The sequence below is a fragment of the Pipra filicauda genome, unplaced genomic scaffold (assembly GCF_003945595.2).
Source record: "Pipra filicauda isolate LSUMZ 115617 unplaced genomic scaffold, ASM394559v2 scaffold52_size3558583_pilon, whole genome shotgun sequence".
In the NCBI taxonomy this organism is placed as follows: Eukaryota; Metazoa; Chordata; class Aves; order Passeriformes; family Pipridae; genus Pipra; species Pipra filicauda.
Window position 1 is genome coordinate 494,654 of NW_024104676.1, and position 9,120 is coordinate 503,773.

Genomic DNA, 9,120 nt, shown 5'->3' on the forward strand with positions numbered 1-9,120 from the left:
ACATAAAGCTGAGCTATATAAAATGAGTTAAGAAAGCTGCCACAAAATAGAAGGTGGTTAAAAAAATCTACAAAATCTTAAAAAAAATCTACACACACATAAAGGAGCTTCCTGGTTCATTAAATTTTTCTCAATTAAAGATTCAAGAAAGAAATCCATTTTGCTCTTTCTTTAGTGCCACTTTCAAGTTTAATCTAAGGTTTTGTAAATCCTTTTAAAATGCAAATGATTTTCCACCGTTTCAAAGGCTGAAAGCCACCTCACCTCCATAAGTTATAAATTTCACTGACTTAACCATGAACAACATATTCTACCCTACAGAGAAGAATATTTACTACTGTGAAGAAGCAACTTCCAAGAACTCACCTGACACTGTCACACTCTAGAACAAAATCCTTGCTGTCTCCACCCTTACACCATAAATGGATTTCTGTTTGAACCTGAACACTTCATTGAAAGAAAAACAACAGCTTAATAAAATTAGATTTTACAATTCAATTAGATCAAACAAAACAACTGAAAAAAAGCCAAGTTACTTTTCAGTTTGATTTTACAGTAGAGGTTTCCACGCAGGATCATAAACACACCAAAATTTAAACTTTGACGATTTTTGCAGACCACTACTTAAATCCTGGCAGGACACTTTCCAAAACACTGGCACTACAGTTTTCCAGGTCCAAAGGTCTCGGTTTCTAAATCTTTTAAATAGCATTGATGCAATTTAACTATCTTACTACTGTTTGGTGGAAAAATAAATGTAAAAGTCTTTGCAATTAGACAGAGAGTATGTTGGCTAAGCAGGTGTATTACTTGTTGATATTAAAACTGGCTTTTTCACTACAATAATGAATTCTGTACAAGTTGCCCCAGACAGCCTTTGTTCCTTTACATGCCTCAAGTATCTTCTACTTCCACCATCCTGGTCACAGATGGCCCCTCAAAATATGTGCACTAGATAAGGCCTAGTTCGTCTGAAAACATGAAGGTAAAAGTCCTGAAATGTTGCACTTCTTTTGATGCAAAAAGAAACATTTGACACTTCTTACTCTCTGCTTGTGCCACAGTCAGGCATTAACTGCTGCAGATGCAACTTTTCTTGGATCTGACCCAGATTCTTTTCTAGCTCCTTATTTTTTATGTGTAGTCTTTTCACCTTCTTGACTAACTGTTCATTTTCATCACTGAGCTGAAAAGGAAGAGAATTTTAAAAAAATAAAAATCAAAGAACATTTTTAGATCAGGTATGTAGTAGGCTGATAACATTAAAATTCTCTCCCAAAAGCTTTACTACATTTATCTTAAACTATACAAACATATAAAGGAAAACAGCAGGAAAAACAATCAGCTTCAAATTTTATGAAAATTTGACTAAAACAAACCTTCTTTAACACGCACATTAAAGGTTTCTAATATATGTTCGTAACTCATTAAGAAATGTAGGGAACTGGCTTTGTATTTAAAATTAATCACAAAGGGACAAAACATCGGAGTTTTCAGTTACAGTGCTAAAACACAGACATCAGCTCCACAACTAAGCTCATGTTTATGTTATTACCGGAGCCAAAGGACTAAGCTACAGCTGCACTAGCAGAACTTCTTGTGTGCACAACTGCTGAACCTTGCCCATAATTATATATATTATGTATATATTATATATATTATATATATTATATATATTATATTATATATATTATATTAATATAATATATAGTATTATAATATTACATGTTATAATATATAATATCACTATATTATATATAGTAATATATAGTATATAACGCATACATTACTGCATAGGATATATAAAACAGTATATAATTATATAGAATATTATATAATTATATAGAATATATTATATAAGGCAATATATAACTATACTACAATACAGTTATATATTATTATACTTCTATATATACAGTATATATTAATATAATACTATAGTATATATATATATATATTGCGCGTGTGTGCGCGTGCATAGATATAGATGTAAACTACAACTCTATTGCCTTAACCCAGAGGGAATTAAGTAAAAGAGATGCTGTGTGTCAGCAGAAGGAAGAGCAGAAGGCACCGAGACCCCGCGTTCTGCCCTAAGCCTGAGCTCTGCCCCCAGGGCAAACCCGGCCGCTCCCGAGCGCTCCCGGCGCCATGCCCGGGACGGGACGGGCCTCCGGGGAGCCGGGGCGGCACTGCCGAGGGCCGCACTCACTTGGAGGCATCTGTGGACGGCGGGCAGGGCCATGGGAAGCGCCGGGAAGGGCGAGACACCGGGCGGGACCCGCCGGGCTGGCCGGGCCGGATATGCTGGGAGCAGGGCACGTCATAGCCGAGCGACCGCCGGGGTTCCGGGGACACCTGGCGCCATCCCTCTTTCCCGGCGAATGGCAGCGACCCTCTGCCTCTGGAGCCGCCCTAAAAACACCGCAGTCTCTGCTTGTCGCTTTTAGATTGTCACTTTTAAACTGTCACTAAGTTTCACTTGGTGGGATTCCTGGGGTGTCCTGCGCAGGGCCAGGAGGTGGGTTCGGTGATCCTGAGGGTCCCTTCCAACTCAGCAGATTCAATGATCCTGAGACTTTCTGTGACTAACAGGTACCGGGTGGGTGGGATTGAGAACGCTGCCGACCACGGACCTGCACGGATATATTTGTACACCAACACACACCAAGTGATGTATCTCTGTAAAAGCAGGTTCTGCATCTCCTGCCCCCAGCACAACAGGTACAGGCTGTTCCAGTAACATCCACCGAGGCAGGAGAAAAGGGCATGCCTGGTAATGCTGCTACCCAACGAGGTGGGGGCTGTATCCTTGGTGTTTGTGGTACTTGCTATTGCTACTGTTTGCTGGGCTTTGCCTTTGTGTATAAATATCTAAAGGGGGGGCATGCCAAGAGGATGGAGCCAGGCTCCTCTCAGTGGTGCCAAGCAATAGGACAAGAGGCAACAGGCAGAAACTGGTGGAAGTTCCACCTGAAATTGAGGAAAAACTTCCTTACTGTGCAAGTGACCTCACACTGGAACAGATTACCCAGAGAGGTTGTGGAGGGTCCCTCACTGGAGATATTTAAGAACTGTCTGGACACAATCCTGTGCCATGTGCTCTGGGATGACCATGTTTGAGCAGGGAGGTTGGACCAGATGACCCACTGTGGTCCCTTCCAACCTGACCCATCCTACGATTTGTTCTTTGTATTTTGCTGTTATTTTTGGCAGACAGGTTAAAGGGCATACAGGCAGAATGAAAGCATTCCACCATCATGACAGACTGTACCTCACAGACACCATATCAACAGCAGGCACTCACCAGCCATGAGAAGTTTACCCATTCCAGCAAGATTGACCCAAGGCAGTGACTACTGCCTGCTAGTCTCCCTAGCTTTTGCTATTGGCAGTTTAAAACCCTTCCTATTCCTCTCTCATTTGCTGGGTCTCAAATCTAAGTCTTCATTTGTTCTCTGCATCTCCTGTCTTTGTACAAAATGTTGCCTCTCTTGTTTCTTAAAGCACATCACATGTTCCCATCTTTTTTTCTTTTTTGGTGTAAAATGTTGCCAGATGCCACCCACCCCTTCATCTTGACCATGTAGCCCACCTGACTGCAGAGCCTGGCAAATCTTGCAAAGACTCATAGATTCATAAAGATCATCTAGTCCCAACCCCCCTGCCATGGGCAGGGACACCTCCCACTAGACCAGATTGCTGAAGGCCTTTTCCAGCCTCGCCTTGAACACTACCAGGGTTGGGGCATCCACAGCTTCTCTGGGCAACCTGTTCCAGTGCCTCATCACTCTCACAGTCAAGAATTTCTTCCGTATATATAACATAAATTTCCCCTCTTTCAGTTTGTACCCATTACTCCTTGCCCTATCACTACAGCTCCTAACAAAGAGTCCCTCTCTGGCTTCCTACCCCTTCAGGTACTGGAAGGTTGATGTGAGGTCTCCATGCAACCTTCTCTTCTCCTGGCTGAACAGCCCCAACTTTCTCAGCCTGTCATGCCAGGGAAGAGAGTGGGGAGATGACAGCAGCTCAACACTGCCTACTTGTGAATCTATGGTTTACCGAAAACATGGCACAAGACAGGTCACATTAGGCTGTGAGTGGAAACTGTAATCAGATTAAGGGAGGTGGCACACAGCTTTGGCTCCAGGGCACAACCCCAGCATCTCCTCCTCTACTCTCAACCCAGTCGCTCATCTGTCCAACTTCTTGACCTGCACACAGGGGTCACAGTGAAAGGTAAAAGCCTTGTCTAAATTCAGCTCAGCCTTCACTGTGCTGAGCTAAATGGACACAAGATCCAAGCTCTGAGGCTTTCAGCAACCCGAAAGTGCATGTGAGGGAAGGACATGCCTGTGAGGGAAGGACATGCCCGTGGTGTTAACTGCTGCCAGGAATCCTATTTGTGAAGATTTCTGAGTTGGTTCCACAGTTGCAGAAGTAGCCACCCAACACTGCTAATTCTTTGGGCCCGTGACAAGTCACCTTGTCCCCAAATAGCCTGGCATCAAGGTTGCTACTTCAATCAGCAACTAACATTGAATGAATTAGCAACTTGCAGTTCATACTATGGAAACCAGGAGGTCACTTCTTGATACAGCTGGGTACAGCTACTAGCCACAGTAGCAGTAAGAAAAAATAAAACTGGGTGGGATAGGACCAGCCAGCAATTGTAATGGTGCTGCAGAGAAAGGGAAGTCCCATTTTCAGATGGAGTAGCAATACCCTGAGATGCAGTTACTCAGTTGTATTCTGGTTTATCCAGAACAAACAAGATCTCAGGTGAGGAGTCTATAAAACCGGAATAAAAGTTACATACAGAAGAAAATACAGCATACTATATACAGAGGGGTTGAAATAAGAATCATTTTAACTGAGTTTATCTTTGGTTACTGTAAAGGACAGTAGTAATTGTTTCCTGTGTACTGCAGAGGATAATGAGCAGAAATAAAGTTACTTTTCAACAGAGATTAGTTCAATTTGCTATCAAAGAAAAAAATACACATAGTTCTCCCTCACTAGATATTTTAATAAACACATCAGAAAATGGTCAGGCATTACTTTGAATACAGGTATACCTAATATGCACAGCATAGTGGCATACAGGAAGTACACAGACCATTTTCAAGTCCCTTTTTGGCTAACATTTCAATGATTCTATGTTACTAATTTAGAAGAAAATGCACTCTCGATATAATAGTGATTCTGGTATTTTGCAAAACTTTGTAAATGACTACTTCAGTAATACTTTTTCCAGTGACGAAGGGAAGATGTTGTGTAAGGCGTGCACCAAAATCAGTGATTTGTCAGAAAATGTATAAGCATGGGATTACCTAATGCAACCCTACTATAACTCCAAGTGTAGCCTTTTTTTGCCCACGGATTAAAAGTCAGTGTGTCCTTTCAACCCTCAGAGAGACCTGCCATCCTAATCAGATATTCCAGGAGTTAAAATTCTCCTGTGAAAATCTACAGCCTCTGTAAAAACTTACACAAATTTCACCTGCCCCAAATTAATCTCTTCTATTCCATCCGAAACAGCTGTGTCAGCAACGACTCCCAAGTCCCTGTCAGGCTGGAAGATGGCAAGGCTTATGTGGTTTTTTTGCCCAATATGTTCTTTGGCACAATCAGTGCTGCCAATCTAAAAGGAAATGCCAGCTCAAAAATCACAGAACAACCTTGAGCAAAATGGCCAACATGGGAAAAAGGCCCTTTTCCCATCTTGTTTTGATCTTTGGTCACAGACTAATAATCCCATTTGTGTTCAGGAGCCTTCCTGAAACAGGGAGAAGCAGTCTGGCTTTCCCGGGGCCTTGGCACAACCACAGAGGGCAGCTAAATATACAAGTTCAGAATTCAGTTCAGAACACGAACATTTCTTGCATATCATGAGGAAAAGCACCAAGACATGACTGGATTTAAGATGACTGTTTGCAGAATTGGAAAAAAAAATTTTCTCTTAATATGTGAGGAAATCAATGTTAACTTAAAGCTGACAAAACCAAACAGAGGTAATATTTACTAAACCAAATCAGGCTAATGAGGATCCCTGTAACAGTACACTGACAGAAGTTCTGTATCCCCCTCAGTGATAGAAACTTCAGATTATAACAGTAGGTTGTTTTAAGTGGATAATGTTCAATGTTTTCAGTGGATAATGTTCAAAAAACAATACTGGCATGCATGTGGCAGAGACAGTCTGCTGCTTGTCCCTTCAAGGCCAGGGAAAAATACCTTATTATTCTACACACATGGACATGGTCTAGGAAAAAAAGTAACAGCTTAGGACTGCATTACCTTGTCCACAGAACTCCCTACAGAGAAGAAAAACATCTCTCTGTGTAGAATCAAAGGCATTTGCACATCAGGAAAGCTCTCTCAGCCATACCTCCTGGAAGGGAAAATTTCCCATCATGACAGAGCCAGTCTGAAAACTCCAGAAAACACTGAAGGATGCCATTTTACCAGTAGAGCTGTCTGTCAGGCCTTGAAACAAACAAAAAAAAATCTCGATTTCCATGTTAGCCAGCCCCCGGGATACATCTGAAGGTAGAGTCCTGCACTGCATGTTTGAGATTGTTGGTTAGTTTGTGGCAGGAGGGAAAACGTGGACAGTGTCTAAGCAGTTATCTCTGGGCCTCCTGGACATAGAGGAGAAAGACGGTTAGAATGACTCTGCATGGCAGAAAGGGAACACGTAAAACATCTAATACACACCATTTAGAACAGTGCATTAATCAAGCATTATGTCATACATGACTTGTTAGCGAGCATTAGGAAAAACTGTGCCAGTGTTAGGAATTTCTGATTGATGGAGCAGAAGTGGGATCAGCACAGCTCTTCTAGGGGGTAAAGAAGAGAAAGCATCTACTTACTATCTACCTTCCCTTCTTGTAGGCAAAACAAAAATCTGGACTAAGCACCCTCTTTCATCAGATATAAAATCTCTCACTGCAACATTACGATTGCACTAAACTATAACATCATAGCAGTTTACACAAGCAAAAAGCTTCTCATCTGGGTTACCTCTTAAAGGCAGGCTCAAACTATATGCTTTGTGAGATTCCAGATAAAACCTCCAGGGAAAAGGGCTAGAGACAGTAAACAACAATTTTATATGACTAATCCAATATAATCCTATGCTGGGTAAAAAAGCCATCTGCATGGATTCCTACTGAAGTGCTTTAATAACAGCGCAGCAAGCCTCCAGCTGTCATGCTGAGGAAACGCTCTTTCGCACTCAGGCTAATAATTCCAAAAGATTACTTCCTTTTTGTTTTCTTTTTCCCCCCCCTCTGTTTTTATTAAAGCTGTTAGACGCTTGTTCTCCCATTTAAGTCCCTATTGGGAGATCATCCATCAAACCTGTGAAGTGACAAAGATCCGCACTGGAGGCCATCTGAGGATTCCACGTTGATGGCCAGTCAGCTACAGAGAGGTCACTCTCTCTCTGCAAAACTACAACCTATTTTATTGCATCACCGCAGCCTGCAATTACTGGCCAAGAAGAGAACGGCAAGCTGTTTGCTGAGGCGGAATTAAACCAATTCCAGCTGCAGCAGCTTCCCCCGAGTGACCCTGGTTTTTGCACCACCGTCTGAGCAGACCTCAGCGGGGATCCCTGTGTGGCACACAGAGCAGCCGCGCCAAGGACCGCGGGGCAGCGGTTTGGGGCAGGAAGGGAAGCTGACTACCACCTCCAGCTGAGCCACACCTAAGTCAATTAGGGCTTCACACCCTGGGAGAGAAGGAAATCCATGACTAGTCTCCGTTTTCTGCTCTGAGGTCAGAGAGAACAGGTTTTCCCCTCCACTGAGTGTTCATTGTCTCCAGGAAGGAAGTCCAACATCTACACAAATCTGGCAGGGGCTCAGGAGGATTGAGGCAGACAAAGCACCCAAGAAACACTAGTATTTCAGGTTCATCCAGGATGGGCCTATTCCAAGTGGATGAGATTAAACACGTGGCATGTGTGTAGGTTATGAAAGGCATGTGAGAGGAACTGGCTCGCGTTTGGGGTTATGAAAGATCAGAGGTTATGAAAGACCTTGGCAGTTATGAAAGACGAGCCGAGAGTCTGATCCAGCAAGGCAGAGAGCAGCCTCAACCTGCTCGGAGGTGAACGGATGTTCAAAATCACCCAGCAGCTCACAGGAGGAAGCTCACACTGCCTGGGCAGGCCTAGGCTAGGGAGGGCTTGAAAAAAGTAATATATAGAAAAGTAATATATAGAAAGTTGTCACAGACTAGCAGAATGACAAAGAGATATATTGCCATCTCTTTATAGGACTTACAGGCAGCTCTATTTTTTTTCCAAAGTTTTTTGAAAGGTCTTAAAATACTAGCTGCAGCTACTGATTTTATAAGAAGTATTCTTTGCTGGCCTTCTAGTTCCGTTTTAAATCTTCTACCTGCATAAGCCACATAGCTGCAATGAGTCTGTAAAAAACAAGGGTTCATTCAGATATTTTAGCCTCTGAACTTCAGCCTCTGGTGATCGTATTATGAATATTCTACCACCAGAATGAAGAGAAGGTTGGGGAAATTTTACTAGCCAAATGCTTATTTTCCTAATGCCACTCAGACCCCACTTAGAGAAAGGATATACTCTTGCTTAGAAAAATACTGAGGAGAGCACTTGCCCACTTTGCAACAGTACTTTTCTGTGATGATGATTTTCTGCAGTTACCTTCAATAAGGATACTTCTGCATCCTGCCAACTACACTATCGTTCACACTGCCCTGCTTTTAAAATGTGAGTTAAACAGACCTTTCAAATGCACCTGTGGCAGCCTAATCACAACAAATCTCCAGGTATTGAGGCAGACCTGAGAGGTATGGGAGGAAACCATCTGCTTTACATCAGAATGGGACCTAGCCAGTTTCAGCAAAAGGTATAGACTGTTTTTACTGTTGGTGAATTCAGTAACTAAAACTTTTCTTTCAAGGAAAAACACGCTTTTATTGTGGTCTGAGATGCTTCCTAGAATGCAAAGCCATCTTTAACTGCACATTTTCTAATTTACCAAAGTTAAAGCTGTCTATGCTACATCTCAGCAGCCCACAAACCTCACCAGGAAATACCTTCACCCATCTGCCCCTGCACAGAAACTC

General features: G+C 42.5%; 1 protein-coding gene across 4 annotated transcripts in view; it reads right to left on the minus strand.

The window, feature by feature from the left end:
- MPPE1 (metallophosphoesterase 1) overlaps positions 1-9,120 on the minus strand; it is a 33,128-nt gene that overhangs the window by 22,255 nt on the left and 1,753 nt on the right. For 2 of the 4 annotated variants that reach the window (XM_039387071.1, XM_039387070.1), the window contains exons 1-3: positions 2,213-2,610; positions 1,047-1,186; positions 367-447 (exon numbers count right to left, since the gene is read on the minus strand). The exons of 1 other annotated variant lie outside the window; for it this stretch is intronic. The gene's annotated coding sequence lies outside the window, so the exon portion shown is untranslated. Of the gene's footprint in view, positions 1-366; positions 448-1,046; positions 1,187-2,212; positions 2,611-9,120 lie in introns of those variants that run through there. One more of the 4 variants, XM_039387072.1, reaches the window with a different exon arrangement.